Source organism: Loxodonta africana, chromosome 9, assembly GCF_030014295.1.
Source record: "Loxodonta africana isolate mLoxAfr1 chromosome 9, mLoxAfr1.hap2, whole genome shotgun sequence".
NCBI classification, from domain to species: Eukaryota; Metazoa; Chordata; class Mammalia; order Proboscidea; family Elephantidae; genus Loxodonta; species Loxodonta africana.
Genome location: NC_087350.1, coordinates 35084196 through 35101460, shown reverse-complemented (window position 1 = coordinate 35101460; position 17265 = coordinate 35084196).

Sequence of the window (17265 nt, the reverse complement as noted above, 5' to 3'; positions counted from 1 at the left end):
CACGTTAAATATATCAGCCCATTGCCTCTGGCCTCCAATATTTCTGAAGAGAAATCAGCACTTATTCTTTTTGAGGATCCTTTCTTTGTGACTGTTTGCTTCTCTCTGACTGTTTTCAGGATTCACTCTTTACCTTTACTTTTTGAGAGCCTAACTATGATGTGTCTTGGTGTAGTTCTCTTTGGGTTTATCTTGCTTGGGGTTCTTTGAGTTTCTTGGGTTTGTAGATTCATGTCCTTTTTAGATTGGGGAAATTTCCTGTCATTATTTCTTAAAATATTCTTTCCGTCCCTTCTCTCTCTCACCTCCTTCTGGAATTCTCATGATGCATATATTAGGTCTCTTGTTGTTACCCCGCAATTACATTAAACTCTGCTCAGCATTCTTGAGCCTCCATTATTGTTGCTTTTTAGCATCTGTAATTTTAACTATCTGATCCTCTAATTCACTGATTCTTTCTTTTGCCTGATTAAATCTGTTAAGTCCTTCTATTATACTTCTCATTTCAGCTATTATCACTTTAGTTGCAATATCTCTTTTAAATCCTCATTTTTTTCATGCATTGTTTTCCTTATTTCTTTTGCTCTTTGTCTACATTTTCTCTTTAATAATGTATAATGTTGTTGTATTATATCTTCCATTTCTTCTCCCTTATTTGGTCACCTTAGGTGCACTTTCACTTCATTGGTCGTGTTCATTTGAATGGGCCATTATTTCTTTGTTCTTTGTGTGTCTTGTGATATTTTGTTGGGGTACTGGAATTTTCAGGGGTGTTAACTTTCTCAGTTTTCCCTAGTATTTGGTGTTTTTGCCTGTACTGGTTTCTACAAAAAATTCTTAGGCAGGCAGAGACTTCAGCCTTATGCTCTGAATAGCTCCTTCTCCCTTCCTGGTTTAATTAAGTTTCAAAAGTTCCAGATCTTGGTTTTCAACTTTCAATCACTCCCGAACTCACCAGAGACCATGCTGTGGTCAGTCTGCCCGCTAGTGGGCACCATCACTAAGGGTGAGTTATCATGTACTAATCGTTCTGCCCAGCAGGGGGTGCAGTCCCTTCTCTGGTTGTTACTCCCTTCCCTTCTGCATTTCTGCACCCATGTTCTTTGGGCCTGGGTGTTGCCCTCCAATTTTGCCCAAGGCTTCCTTTCCCGCTTGCTGGGGCTGCTTATATCTGAGCTGACATACAGAGGAAGCGCTTTCTTCCATTTCAGGAGGAAGAGGGGCTGGCACTCCCCAGAAGGGGCTCTGAGAGATGCGTTGTTAATTTCAGAACCCCTGTGGCCCTGTGGTGGTTGGGGGAGCAGCTTCTACCTAGATGTCCCATCTCCTGACTCCACTGTAGGGAACCTTCTGTAGGAGTTCATATTGTACAGTTACCAGTTGGGGGAGGGATTATCACACTCCAAATGGACCCCTGTGAAGGTCTGCCATGTTGCTATCAGAGCCCCTCCTGTAGTATGTTTGCTGTGGGCGTAGCCTCCATTAAAGATGCCTGCTTCCTAGCACGAAGCATCTTCAGTCAGTAGCCCTCAGTGTCAACTGGAAGGGGAGTAGACAGACCCAGACTGATCCCCAGGGAGGTCTGTCTTGTTGGTTTCAGAGGCCTAAGCTATGAGGTGCACAGGGTGGTAGGTAGAGTGCTGACTATGGGAGCAGACTCTAATTCAGGGACCTTCTGTAGCAGTTTGCAACCAGCAATTACCAGGTGGGGGAGGTGGTGTCAGGCTCTGGTCAGATCCCCATGGAGGTCTGCCTTGTTGCTGTCAGAGTCCTCCCGGTAGATGGTTGCCTGTGAATGCAGCCTCCACTCAAGACTCCTGCTTCCTACCACATAACAGCCTCAGTCAGCAGTCCTCAGTGCCAACTAGAAGTAGGGGCAGACTAACCCTAATTGACCCCCAGGGAGGTTTGTCCTGTTGGTTTCAGAGGCCTGAACTATGAGGCATGCAGGAGACAGGTAGAGTGTTAAGTATGAGAGCAAACGCCACTGCCTGGACCTTCTGTACAATTCACAGTACGCTTGCAACTAACAGTGTTTGGGTTGGGGAGGTGCTGTCATACTCCAGACACGCCCAGAGAGGTCTGCCTTGTTGATTTTAGAGCAGAAGCTTGGGGTCCTATCTCTTTGTGCAGGCAGGGGCTGTGGTGATTAGGGAAGCAGGCTCCTTTTCTGGGGCCAATTCCCTAGTTTATAGCAGCTGGTAGCCTGTGTGGCTGGGGAGAGGGAAACGGAAGTGATTTTCCTACCATATGTGACTCATTGTTGATTCTTGCCTCTTTATAGTTCTCCGCTTCTTTCCTCTGCTCCCCAATTCAGAGTCTCTCAAAGCTGAACACTGTTTCCTTGTATATATGGGGGAGGGTCAAAACTATGGTCTGTTTATGCCACCATCTTTCCCTGTTATAATATATTTTTAAGGCAAAAACTGTTCTCAACAACCTGGTTGTGTTTCATCAGGTCTGAAAGTTGCTGCTTGGTCACTGAAGGATATTTTTTTCAAGCAGCAATAGTTATGCATTTAAAGTTCTGTTTACTTGTGTAGACCTTCAGAATGCTGATTCAATTTAATGCATGTGATGATGGTTATTAAACCAAAAATATAGCATTTCAGTGTTTTAAAATGTCAGGTTCAACTGGATCTAATTCATTTCGGATCAGCTTTTAAACTCTTTTAGATTTGATTCTGGGCTTTAGGACATTCAGAGGTGTGTCTATTCCCTTCACCCAGGATTAATGAGGATGGTTGTGACCTGCTCAAAGGAATCTTAAAGAGATATGTTGCTGTAGATGTATAGGAAATCTACATCTACAGCATCTACTGACACTGTCATTTAATGCTATCATTATCTACATCAGTATCATTACTCCCTTCTTTGATTGGGATATTCTATTTTTTTCCCCTCCCCATTGGATCTTAGAGGAATGAGAGGTAGCCTCATGACTTACTTCTGTTTATACTGCAGCCAAGGAGCCTGAATATTTGTATACTTCCATTTATCTAGAGAGAAAAGGATCCACACTAGTTTTATTTTGAAACAAGGAAATTAGTCTTTATTAAGTCTGTTAGAGCTTCCTTATTTAAAATCTGTCTCTTCGTACCACCCTATCTAATTTTTTTCTCACCTGAATTATTCTTTATCAAAGCACCTGGTCCTTTCCTTTATACAATTTATCCTCTTCCGTAATTATCTTATTTGTTGGTTTATGTGTTTAGTATCTGCTTACACCACTAGGATGTAGGCTGCATCAAAATGGTGACCACATTTGTTTTTGGTCATCACTCTGTCCTCAGTACCCAGCCCAGTACCTATCTGTCAACCTTTTGGTTAGCAGCTGTAGCTCTTAACCACTGCATCACCAGGGCTCCAAGACATAGACAGAGGCCATAATAGTCACCTGAATGAAAGAAAGAGTCTTTATAAAATACCCAGAGTTAGACTAATAGATAAGGTCAGTGCTCTACCCATTTCCCCGCACTACTTCAGGGCACATCAGCTCTCTTCAGCTGCTAGTATCTACATTTAATTACTGGAGGTCTATCTCTTCCTACTTGGTCCTGCTTTCCATCCACATAGCAGGCTGGAAGTGTCTGGAAAGTAATATGCCCTGGGAGCAGCCTCAACCACTGACTGATTGGAGTTGATGGACAGTGTCATGGATTGAATTGTGTCCCCTCAAAATACGTGTCAGCTTGGCTAGGCCATGATTCCCAGTATTGTGTGATTGTCTACCATTTTGTCATTTGTTGTTGATTTTCCTGTGTGTTGTAAATCCTACCTCTATAATGTTAATAAGGCAGGGTTAGAGGCAGTTAAGTTAATGAGGCAGGACTCAATCTACAAGATTAGGTTGTGTTTTAAGTCAATCTCTTTTGATATATAAAAGAGAGAAGTGAGCAGAGAGACACGGGGACCTCATACCGCCAAGAAAGTAATGCCAGGAGCAGAGTGTGTCCTTTGGACCCAGGGTCCCTGCACTGAGAAACTCTTAAAACAGAGGAAGATTGATGACAAGGACCTTCCTCCATAGCTGACAGGGTGCCTGGAACTGGCACCCTGAATTTGGGCTTCTAGCCTCCTAGACTGTGAGAAAATAAACTTCTGTTTGTTAAAGCCATCCACTTGTGGTATTTCTGTTATAGCAGAACTAGACAACTAAGATAGACACCCCAAGCTCACTTGTCCCAAAAAAAAAACCTAGGGTGGGATAACTCTGAGATATCTTATACAGGCTCCCAGCATTTTCCCAGCAGAATTAAGTTCCAGTCACCCAAGGTGCTAGCTGCCTTGTTACTGCACCCGCAATTGGTTGTTTTCCATTTCTTCTTTGTATCATTTCCCAACTCCCTTACTGTGCTCCTGTTACTTCCCAGATGAACCACTTGCACTTGAAACCTTGTTTCAGGGTCACTCCTGGAGAACCTAAACCAAGACAGATAGGAAACAAAAGACCACGGAAGCTTTACAAGTTTCCTGGACTTGATTTCTAAATGAGAGATTATGCACATTTCTTTTTGAGATGAAAGTAGGTTGGAAAAAAGGCCATTTTCCTCCTTATAACGTGTTGTTATTGTTTTTTGATTATGTTGTATATTAAAAGCAAGCCTATTTTAATATATTATTTTATTAAATTACTTTTCTATTTTTCCACCTTTAGTTTTTTATGCATATTGCATTTCCAGACCACCATCTAGATTATTGGAAGCATTTGTTTTGTGAATCACTGTGCAGAAATGCATCCAACAATGGAACTGTCATTTACAGCAGACTTACTATACGAAAAGCAGTGAGTAAGTCACTTCAGTTGATTCAAAGTTGAACAGGACATGGGTTTCCATGCCTCAAGAGCTCCCAAGTTGGTAGGGCTGAGAAACACGTATACGTTGGAGTTGACATTCAATGAGCTAAAATGAATGTGCTATGGGTTCCAGAGTAGAGTCAGAAAAATTCCTGTGGGGAACTGTGCAAGGCTTCCCGGAGATGGGGACTGAAGGATGAGTAATTCTGCACAGCAAGCACTGTGAACAAAGACAATAACTTTGGAAAGTGGGGAGTATAATGAGAGGATAGCCTTTATTTTAATATCAGTGAAAGAGAGAATAATAATACGTAAGATTGAAAGGCAGCAATAAATCTTTCTGAAATACTTTATATTAAGAAGATAAAGGTTTACAAAAGGTGAGGCAAAATGTAACAATTACAGTGGGCTATTGCTGGGTGATGCAAATGGTTAATACTTTTCGCCCCTAACTGAAAGGTTGGCTGTTTGAATCCACTCAGAGTCACCTCAGAAGAAAAGCCTGGTGACCTACTTCTGAAAAACCAGCCACTTAATAGACTATGGAGCACAGTTCTACTCTGACACACATGGGGTTGCTATGAGTTGGAACTGACTTGACAGCAACTGGCCTGTTGCTGCCCTGCTCATAGGGAAATTCTCAGCAGGTTCTCTTTGGTATAACTAAGGTATCACCCATTCCCACAAGTTCCCTACCCTGTGACCAGGGGTGCTTACAGTTTTCTAGATCAGAGGTCTAAAAACTTTTCATATAAAGGGCTAGGTAATAAATTTATTAGGAATTGTGGACCACATGGCTTCTGTTGCAAGCATTACTCTACTCTGCTGTTGTAATGTGAAAACTGCTCTGTAAGGAATGAGCGTGGCTGTGTTCCTATAGAACTTTATTTACAAAAACAGGTGGCCAGCTGGATTTAACTTCATGGGCTGTATTTACAGACCCCTGTGATAAACTAATTCCAGCCAGAGTAAGATGTCCCAAATGACTTACCCTTTTATTAGGTAACATTTGCATTAGGTAAACATTTGCTCCTTAGGAGCAAGAATGGCGAGACTACGTCTCACACACTTCGTACGTATTATCAGGAGGTATCAGTCCCTGGAGAAGGACATCATGCTTGGTAAAATAGATGGTCAGCAAAAAAGAGGAAAACCCTCAATGAGATGTATTCACACAGTGGCTGCAACAATGGGCTCAAGCATAACAACGATTGTGAGGATGGCACAGGACCGGGCAGTGTTTCATTCCGTTGTGCATAGGGTCACTATGAGCCGGAATGGACTCAGCTAACAATAACAACAACCTTTGCATTTTAACTTGATCCTCAGTACTTTAACATGAAGGGAGTAACAGAAGTAGAGGAGAATATTTGGGGTGGGGAGAAGATTTTGCGTGCCCATCCAATGGTAGTGGGAAGCCACTGTTTATACCTATGTTGGGCCCTATGCCCAGCACTGCTAGCTTTAGGCTTGGGAGCCATCATCTCAGCACAGAGCTCTAGGATCAGAGCTAGAGTATTATGAACCAATTTAACTGTTCATAGACAGCTCAGTTAGATTACTGGGGTTTACAGTTGGGAGATAGAGAGCTACAGGATGTGTATGTATGTGTATATGTTTACGTGCACATGAGGTGGCGTCAAGTCCAGTTGCTGTCAATGGATGTGGAGAAGGGATGGATTAACTGAGCAAAAGGATAGGAGAAGGAAAGACTGAAGTAGGTAGGGGGAAACAAAAGCAGAAAAGAGGCTGGAGGCAGTAGAGGAGAAAAGAAATTTACAGAGATTAGGAGAAAAAATAGGGTTTCAGAGAAAAAAGAAGAGTCACACCTTCATATAATGATTGGATAACAATGACTAGCAAAGGGCATGATCATGGCATGAGCAATTCAAGTTGTCTAAATAGTTGAAAAACTGGTAAAACAAGCTTGAAGAATAAAGAACAACTATTAATATGTATTTTTATTCAGGACAATGCTCAGAAAAGTTATGTGCTAAATTTAGTCAGAGGCAAGCTAGTACATGTTTTTTTCATGTGAGAGAAACAGACATCATAGTAGACATTTACAGCATGTATATATTTTTTTTATATATAATATTTGAAATACTCATAGCTCATGGAGACATATAAATGTCATGGTATATATTCTATGTCTTTATCTGTGTTCTAGATTTACATAATGGAAGCTTCTTTACTATAAACACTACAGGATTCATGATAAAATAATGATGAAATGTGAATTTTACTGTGAGGCTAACAATGTTTAGTACCAGGTTCTGTACTGGGACTGAAGAGATAAGACGTGACCTCTCTCCAGAAGGAATTCACATGTTGCTGTTCAATGTATATTTTTGCGTATTTATTTAATTTCAACATTAAGGAAAACCTTTTATTTCTCAATGTTTCATTTATGTGGACATTCATTCCTATCTGGAAACCTTAGCAGTTGGCATAAAAATAAGCATTTTGTTATAGGAGTTGAGTTGAAAGATGAAGACTTGTTTTACTGGTATTCAAAATATTTGGGCCTGGAAGTTTATTGTCTAATGTGAAAATTTAACTATGGTTTCAGAGCTGACACTGGAAACATTAACAAGTTTGCAAAGTTGCCATTTGATTCTGCCAATTTTTGATGAACGCTCAGGACATAATAGAATGCACTGTGGAGGATAAAAAGAAATACAAAACATGAATGTTCAAGGAGCCACATTCCTGGGTTGGAAGGCAGAAGAATTTCTGTTAACGATGACCCTGGCAATGGAGCTTCAGGAAAAATCACTACTTCTCTAAGCTGTAATTCCCTCCTGAGGTGCAATGGCTCGCTTTTGTGTGGCCTTTCTTGCCATGGTCTTGTAACTCCCACCCAAGCGACTGAGTTGTTCTGTGTAAATAGGGTAATTGTGGCCCATCAAGAGGATTGGTCAGTTTCACTCTCCTGCTGGGCTTGAAATGAGAGAAGGAGAGGAACTCACCACAACCAAGGAAGAAAGGCCAGGAGTGGAGCATATCCTTTTGACCTGGATCTGTGCTCTGAGACCCTCCTAGACCCAGGAGACAGAGAGAGAGCTGTAAAACCAAAGACAGCAAGATGGCAAGAAGCAGCAGAGGTGGCAGAACCAGGAGATTGGCAGGAGATAGGCAGGAGGCTGGCAGGAGACAGCACGGTGGGCTTCCCGTCCCACAGATGGAGAAAGCTGAGCGCTTTTGGGCAGGAGGCTTGCTAGCAGAGTAGGGTACCTCCAGGCACTTGGCAGAACTAGAGCTGAATGCCTTCAGGCAGAGGCTTACTGGCAGAGTGGTGTGCCTTAGGGGACTTATCAGTAGAGGTGAAAGAACTTCTGAACACCTGCCAGAGCAGGGCAGAGGCCTAAGGACCACTTTGTAACACTGGCTTAAACAGGGCAGGACCAGAGAGAGGTATGCCTGTGGCATGACTGAGAAGAGGCAGTCCTGATGGAAGAACCGTAACCTGAGCATTCCTCAACCTGAATTATAACCTGTTTACTTTCATAATAAACCCCATAATTGTGAGTATTGTCTATGAGTTCTGTGTGGCCATTACAATGAATTACCAAACCCAGCAGAGAAGTAGAGACTGCCATAGGATGGATGGTGGTGTCAGATGTAAAGCTGGCAGAGAGAGGAAGCATGCCTGACCTCCGTCTCATAGGAATCTGCTTTGGGCTGTTGATCTTGAGTCTCTTTCTCCCTTGTGAAGTTAGAGGAGGTCAGATGCTACCCCCATGCCATTTTTATACCTCCCCTCTGATTTTTTATTTTGAAAACCCTCAAACCCTCAGATAAATTGAAAGAATAATATAATGAACACCCATACAACCTTCTAGATTCACCAACAGATAACATTTTGCCACCCTAGTCTCATTTTTCTATATATGTATTTGTATGTGTGTTTATAATTTTTTCCTGTATCATTTGAAAATAAGTTGCAGACATGACACATCATACCCAAGTACATTGGCATGGATCAATTAAAATGAAAGACATTCTCCTACGTAACCACATAATTGCATACCTTATCTGTCAAGGTATTTAACATTGATATCGATATAGAAATAGTATCTATGTTCAAATTTTTCCAATTGCCCCAAATACATCTTTTATAACTACCCCCTCCACCCAATCTGGGATCCAACCAAGTGTCATGCATTTAGTTGTCACATGTCTTTAGTTTTTTAAAAATATAGAGTAGTATTTTGTCTTTTATGATATTGGTATTTTTGAAGAGCCTAAGCCAGTCATTTTGTTGAACGTATTACAAGTACAGGGTCTCTATGAGTCAGAATCGACTACGGCAGTGGGTTTTTTTTTTTTATTATTATTACAATTTGGAATTAATCCAGTTGTTTCCTCAATACTAAATTAAAGTGAATATTTTTTTTTTTTTGTAGGAATACTACATAGATGACGCCGTATACTTCTTATTGGACTCATTGTTGGTGTTATTGTTACCGCAATTTCTCGAGTTAGAGCCATCTGCTACAAACAGCCAATTCTTGAGATGGGTGAGGTGGGTAGCAAGAACTTTATTAGATATACTGGTATATGGAGACAGAGGGGAATGATCTCCTCCTAAAGTCGTCTGTCTCCCTGAACTACAGGTCAGCTAGGGTTTTTAAGGGAAAAGGGGCCATAAGTTTTAGGGACTTGTGGAATATGCATTCTCTTTCTTCTGTTTGGTTTCGGTGGTCGTATCTCAAACATGTTGATCTTTTCCTGCCATTATCCCATTGGCTCAGGGGGTGGAGAGCACCATCCTTCGCCTTATTTGATAGGCTTAGATCAATATCACTTGTTTTCCACAGTCCTAGAGGAAACATTGGTTAACACTTAATCTTTTGGAGGAGCTACCATCAGGATCTTACTTGGAGAAAGAGATGGGCTAGGGGAGGGAAAGAAGAGAAAGAAGAAGGAAAAAAAATGGCTCAGGTACTGTTCAAGATATGGCTGAGCAGCCTGTTTCATTATTAAGTGTAATCACTTGGTCAGTGGTAGTGTCCTCTAGGTTTCTTTCATTGTAAAATGTACCAGTTTTCCTTTGCAGTTAATAGGGAATATTGGGGTGATTTTTTGAACCCATACTATTATGGATAGAATTGTGTCCTCCCAAAACCATGTGGAAGTTCTAAAGCCTATGATCTTGAATGTGACCTATGAATGTGACCTTGCTTGGAAATAGTATCTTTTTGAAAATGTTATCAGTTAGGGTAACATGAAGTCATACTGGAGTAGGGTGGGTCCTGATATATATGACCGGTGTCTTCATAAAAGAGAAGATATGCAGAGAGAGGGCACAGAGACACAATGGCCATGTGAAGATGTGAGACACAATGGCCATGTGAAGATGTATCTACAAACCATGGAAAGCCAAGGATCTCTGGCTATCACCAAAAGCTAGGAGAGCCCTCAGAAAGAATCAGCATGGCTGACATCCTGATTTTGAATTCCTAGCCTCTGGAATTGTATGACAATAAATTTGTTCTTATCAAGCAGACAATTTGTGGTATTTTGTTATGGCAGTACTAGGAAATGAATATACCTGTGAATATTTTATTTTCCAGCAAAATCACACTTAATGATTTTATTACCTGTGTATGGCCCTTGCTTGATTCAGTTATTAAATCGGTGCTTACAAATGGCGGTTTTATGATTCTAGCATTCTTTCCATATTTATTAGCTGACATTTCTTGGTAAGTCAGAGTATTCCATTCTTCCTCACTGCCCATCTTGCTTTTTTTTTTTTTTTTTAAGTATCTACATAGTCATGGATTCTTTTTTCCCTGTGGTTGTGAGCTAGGCAGCATTCCACTGATTATAACCCATTTTTGTCACACTATTCTTATTATATTTTTGGTGCTCAAATTTTATCAGATTTGGCCAGTGGGAGGACATTCAAGTCATGTTCTTGTGACATGTCCTTTTAAAATACCACTACTGATTTTTGGTAACAACTTTATTGATTCTTAGTTTAGATACTATACAATTCATCCATTTAAAGTGCAGAATTCAATGGCTTTTTTTTTTTCTTTAAATCAGAGTTGTGCAACCTTTGTCACAATCAATTTCAGAACATTTTCATTATCCAAATAGAAATCCTGTACCCAGTAGCAGTCACTCCCCATTTGTACCTAACACTCCCATCCCTAGGCAACCACTAATCTACTTTTTTTCTCTATGGATTTGCCTAACCTCAACGTGCCATAAAAAACGGAATCATAAAATAGGTAGTTCTTTGTAATTGGCTTCTTTCACTTAGCATAATGTTTTCAACATTAGCATGGTTCAAAAAATTTTTTAATTGCTCCATTGTGTAAACACACCATAATTTAATCAGCCCATTTTATATGGATGCACATTTAGGTTGTTTTTAATATTTTGCTGGTACAAATAACACAATAATAAATAGCTTCATGTCTATTTCTTTTAAAGGAGTATTTTCAGGTTAAATTCCCAAATGTGGCATTTCTGGATCAAAGCATAAATGCTTATGTAGTTTTGTTAGATATCGTCAAATTCTCTACCATAAGGATAGTACCCTTTGCACATCCATCAGCGGTGTATATGTCAACTTCCCCATAGTCCTGTGAACAGAATGTATTGTCAAGTTTTTGAATATTTTCTAGCCATATAGGTGCTGACATTTCCTGAGTAGTATAAATGGTTAAACACTCAACTACTAGCTGAAAGATTGGCAGTTCAAACCCACCCAGGCCTGGTCTTCTGCTTCTGAAAGGTCACAGCCTTGAAAATCCTATGGAGTATGTCATGGATTGAATTGTGCCCCCCAAAAACACATGTATCAATTTGGCTATGCCATGGTTCCCAGAATTGTGTGATTGCCCACCATTTTGCCATCTGTTGTGACTTTCCTATGTGTATGTAAATTCTATCAATATGACGTTAATGAGATGGATTAGTAGCAGTTATGTTGATGAGTTCTACAAGATCCAATTGTGTCTTAAGCCAATCTCTTTTGAGATATAAAAGAGAGAAGTTGGCAGAGAGACCTTGGGGACCTCATACTGTCATGAAAACAGTGCCAGGAGCAGAATGCATCTTTTGGAGCCTAGGTTCCTGCACAGAGAAGCTCTTCGACCACGGGAAGATTGACAACAATGACCTTCCTCCCTGGAGCTGACACCCTGAATTTGATCTTGTAGCCTGGCAGACTGTGAGAGAATAAATTTCTCTTTGTTAGAACCATCCACTTGTGGTATTTCTGTTATAGCAGCACTAGATGACTAAGACAGAGTAGTTCTACTCTTTAACACATGGGGTCACCATAAGTCAGAATCGACTGGATGGCAAATAACAACCAAAGCAAAAACCAAACCTGTTGCAGTCAAGTTGATTCCGACTTACAGAAACCCTATAGGAGGGAGTAGAACTGCCCCATAGGGCTTCCAAGGCTGTGATCTTTATGAAAGCAGACTGCCACATCTTTCTTCCGTGGAGCAGCTGGTGGATTCAGACAACCGACCTTTCAGTCAGCAGGAAGCATTTAAACACTGCACCACCAGGGCTCCTTACTAAAATCAAAGGTGCTAAATGGTAACTCAGCATTTTTCTTAGTGGGAAAGAAGTTAAATATCTTTTCAAATGTTTATGTGCCATTTGTATACCTTTTTTTGTAAGCTATCCCTTCATGCCTTTTTTTGTCGTTATTGTTGTGTGTTGTTGAGTCAATTCCAACTCATACTGACCCCATATTAGGCTGTAATTAGTTAAAGACTTTATCATGGAAACTTTCAAACATGCGCAAATGTAGAGAGACTGGTTTAGTGAACTCCTGTGTTTCCAACACCCAGTGTAATCAATTGTCAGTATTTTGCTAATCTCATTTCATCTCTGACCCTCCCCCTAACCATATGTTTATCCCTCCCATTCTAAATTCAGAAACCCTAGTGGTACAGTGGTTAAACACTATGGCTGCTAACCAACAGGTCAGCAGTTTGAATCCACTGGGCGCTCCTTGAAAACTCTATGGGGCAGTTCTACTCTGTCCTGTAGGGTCGCTATGAGTTAGAATTGACTCGATGGTAATGGGTTTTGTTTTTTTATTCTAAATACAATATGATTTTGTTTGTAAGAACTTCAATACACAACTCAAACATATAGAACTGGAAAAAAAAAAGAATAATAACAATGCTATTATTACACCTAGTAAAATTACCAAAGATTCCTTAATTTATTCTAACACCCAGTCTCTGTTCAAATTGTCTCAGAAAAATCTTTTTTCTTAATTATAATTTCAAAAATCTACTAAATAAAGGGATTGGACAAGACAGTGTCTACAGCCCTCTTTTATTTTGAAATTTGGTGATTTATTCTCTAATTCTACATAATAAATGAAGAGAAACCTGGCTATTGTAGGTCTTGAAATACTGCTGGTTAATGACCTCATTACTTACCGGTGAATTCAACAGAGTACTGTTCTCTTTCTTCAGTTTGTAATAGTCTTATATACTGTGCTACCATTAGATTGTTATCTATTACTTATAAGGAAATAGAGTTCTCTAACACACCTTTGTTCTAAAGTGTTTTTCAGATGTGACAGCAGACCATAAGTCACAGTAATCTTCCTGTGAGCATAATAGGAGTGAAAAATGTCATTGGCAATGGTGCAATTGTGGGCCCATCATTTTTCCTCATTTACTATATTCTATTAATTCTTTCAGAATCTTGGCTTTACTTCCCTTCTGTCCCCCACATATTTGCATTACTGCCACAGTTTATGTGGTGTCCCATCTGTCTGTCTACACAATTTGAAGAGGTAGACTAACACATTGACTACAGAACCTATGAACTCCAGAGCCAACCTTCCAGGGTTCAAATCCCCCTCTGTCACTCACTAGCTGTGTGATCTTGGGTACTCTTTCCTTGTCTGTGAAAAAGTGATGTAATAAAGTTACCAACTTCATAGGGTTGCTGTGAAGATTAAATTAATTGTCCAAAGTACTTAGAATCAGAAACAATGTCTGGCACACCGGAAGTACCAAGTGAATAGTTCTTAGTATTCTGTTCCTTGTCCTAAATGCCTCTGCCTTAACCCCATTCTGCTTACCATTATTGGCATAACCCTATTGTCTGATGGAGAAAAGAAGAAAATTTTCAGTTCAATTTTGGATACGATGATTTTGAGAAACTTGTGGTACAAACAACAACAACAACAACACACACACACACGAAATAGAGTTCTTTTCAAATGAAAATTTATGGGACATCCCAAAATAGAAATCGGAATGATGTGAGTAGATGAGCCATACACTTCCAACATATCCTAACCACACTCTCTTCCTCTGGATCGAGGATCTTGAGATCTTAGAGTTCCACACAATATGCTCCAGAAACTAAGGATCTAGTCTGATCCTTTTCTTTAACTGGTAAGGAAACTGAGATGTGGAGTAACTCATTAGAGAATGCATCTCAAGTAGTTAATGGCTGAGCCATGGGAAAAATTCAGGTTTCCTGCCTCATTTGTCCATAGGTCTCATTATTACTCTACCTAGAGTGTCTTGTCTACAGCTGTACACATAACAGGTTGAAGGATGTAACACCTCCAAATGCTTGCTCAAGGACTGAATGTCATGCTTGGTGGCTACCAGTTTTCTTTTCAATTTGATAGTTTAAAACTGGGATATTGAAGGTTTCTGAGATCTAATTACATTACTATAAGTCATTTGTAAATGTATTACAATAAAAGTATTCTATACTTTGAACTAGCAATGATATTTCCAAGCCTCAGGTCACTGTATATTTACTAGATAGATATTTCTTGCAACTAGCTGCCATTATGACCAAACATCCTTGGGGTTTATATAATGGGGTGTAAATTATGGCTGTTGTGATTAATGACAACAATAATGTAATAATGCATTACTTTAAGAAATACCAGTGTTTACAAAACTCATGTATATTATGTATTTTCATCCTTTAAAAATCTTTGGGGTGAAGCTGTATTTCTGAATTTTATAAACACAAAAACTGAGGCTTAAAAAAAAAAAATTTTTTTTTTTTGACTTTATTTCAAAGATCAGGATTCTAGTGGAACTCATTGGGTCTACCAGATATCAACATGGCATAAATTCAAGGCATCATGATCTAGAGGTCAGCACCTGGAGAGAAGGGTGTATAAAACCCATTAACCCATTGCTGTCGGGTCCGTTCCGACTCATAGCGACCCTATAGGACAGAGTAGAACTGCCCCATAGGGTTTCCGAGGAGCATCTAGTGGATTTGAACTGCCGACCTTTCGGTTAGCAGCTGTAGCTCTTAACCACTATGTCACCAGGGTTTCCAGAAGGCTGTATAGGTTCTATAAATCTAGAGTTTACATTAATATATTATTAAATAATTCCGTTAACATTTATTGTGTACCTTCTTGGTACCAGGTTCAAAATCTGGGAGACCCTGAGGGAATGAATGAAATGATAAGCAGAAACAGTTGTCATTTTCAATAATCAAACAGAGAAAATAAGCTCAGGGATAATAGCAAAGCTGGTTCATTACCACCAAGATGGAGACCAGACACACTACTTAGTGTGGGCAGCCAAGGGCAGCCAAAAAGAAGCAGTAATCTCCATGAATCAGCATATAGTTTTGTCAACAAGGGCAGAAAACTAGGTCATCTGGAATGTTCTAACAGTTATAATGCATGGACTCTCAGTATATGCCATTAGATTGTGTTATAAAATTTTGCAAATAAATTATGGCAGCAAACTCTTTAATCTAGACACATTTTAGGCTCTCACTACAAAGGACAACTGGCCTAATTCTGCCCATTGCTCTCATATCATATGTTGCTGTAGCAATAAGTGGGAATGTAGTCGTAGGAGAGGATATTTAGTAATTAGTTTTCTTTATATAATGACCAAGAAAATAGTGATGTTGAGGTCAGTATTTCCCAACTCCCATCTTTCTCTTCTCCCAGTCCTGTCCACTATTGCCCAATCTAATCCTTGAATGAAGTCACCTACTCTGAGAAGAAAGTAAGCAACATGTAGAAATATAGTTAGGGTCTACTTTTATGTTTGAAATAGTGTAAAATATTTTTTATTTTCAGCATTTTAACTAATGCCATGGGCTAAATGTGCATGGGCTTGAAATATGGTGAAGTACAATGACTAAATACAAACCAATAAATTATCAAATTGAAACTAGCATTCTTAATGAATACTTTTGGGAAAATTCTACACAAACATTTACAAAAATATGTCCAATAATCTCCCCTCTGAGTATTCGTGCCCCAGTGTAATTCCCTCCCCTTGAGTGTGGGTAGGACTTACTGACTTCTAACCAACAAAGTTTGGGGATGTAGAATGAAGGATATCATTGCTGATGTTAGAGGATCTTGGTTGAAAGCAGAGAATAGCAGAAAGATATTTACCTGTGTTTTATGGACTATGCAAAAGCATTCAACTGTATGGATCATAACATAGATAACACTGCAAAGAATGGGAATTCCAGAACACTTAATTGTGCTCATGAGCAACCTGTTCTTAGACCAAGAAGCAGTTGTTCAAACAGAACAAGAGGATACTGCATGGTTTAAAGTCAAGAAAGGTGTCTGTATGCTGAGCAAATAATCTGAGAACCTGGACTATATGAAGACGAACATGGCATCAGGAATGGAGGAAGGCTCACTAACAACTTGCAATATGCAGATGATACAACCTTGCTTGCTGAAAGTGAAGAGGACGTGAAGCGCTTACTGGTCAAGATAAAAGACTACAGCCTTTAGTATGGATTGTACCTCAACATAAAGAAAACAAAAATCCTCACAACTGGACCAATAAGCAACATCATGATAAGAAGAAAATATTGAATTTGTTAAGGATTTCATTTTACTTGGATGAGCAATCAATGCCCATGGAAGCAGCAATCAAGAAATCAAAAGACGTATTGCGCTGGGCAAATCTGCTGCAAAATATCTCTTTAAGGTGTTAAAAATCAAAGATGTCACGTTGAGGACTAAGGTGTGCCTCACCCAAGCCATATCGTTTTCAATTGCCTCATATGCATGTGAAAGGACAATGAATTAGGAAGAATGAAGAAGAATTGATGCACTTGGATTATGGTGTTGGCAAAGAATATTGAATATGCTATGAACTGCCAGAAGAACAAAAAAATCTATCTTGGAAGAAGTGCAGCCAGAATGCTCCTTAGAAGCAAAGATGGTAAGACTTGCCTCACTTTGGACATGTTTTCAGGGGGAATCAGTTCCTGAAGAAGGACATCATGCTTGGTAAAGTAGAGGGTCAGCAAAAAAGAGGAAGATCCTCAATGAGATGGATCGACACAGTGGCTGCAATAATTGGCTCAAACATAGCAATGATTGTGAGGATGGCACAGAATCGGTCAGTGTTTGGTTCTGTTGTGCATAGGGTCACTGCGAGTTGGAACTGACTGGGCAGCATCTAACACCACCACCAGCAAGGTAGATATCTATG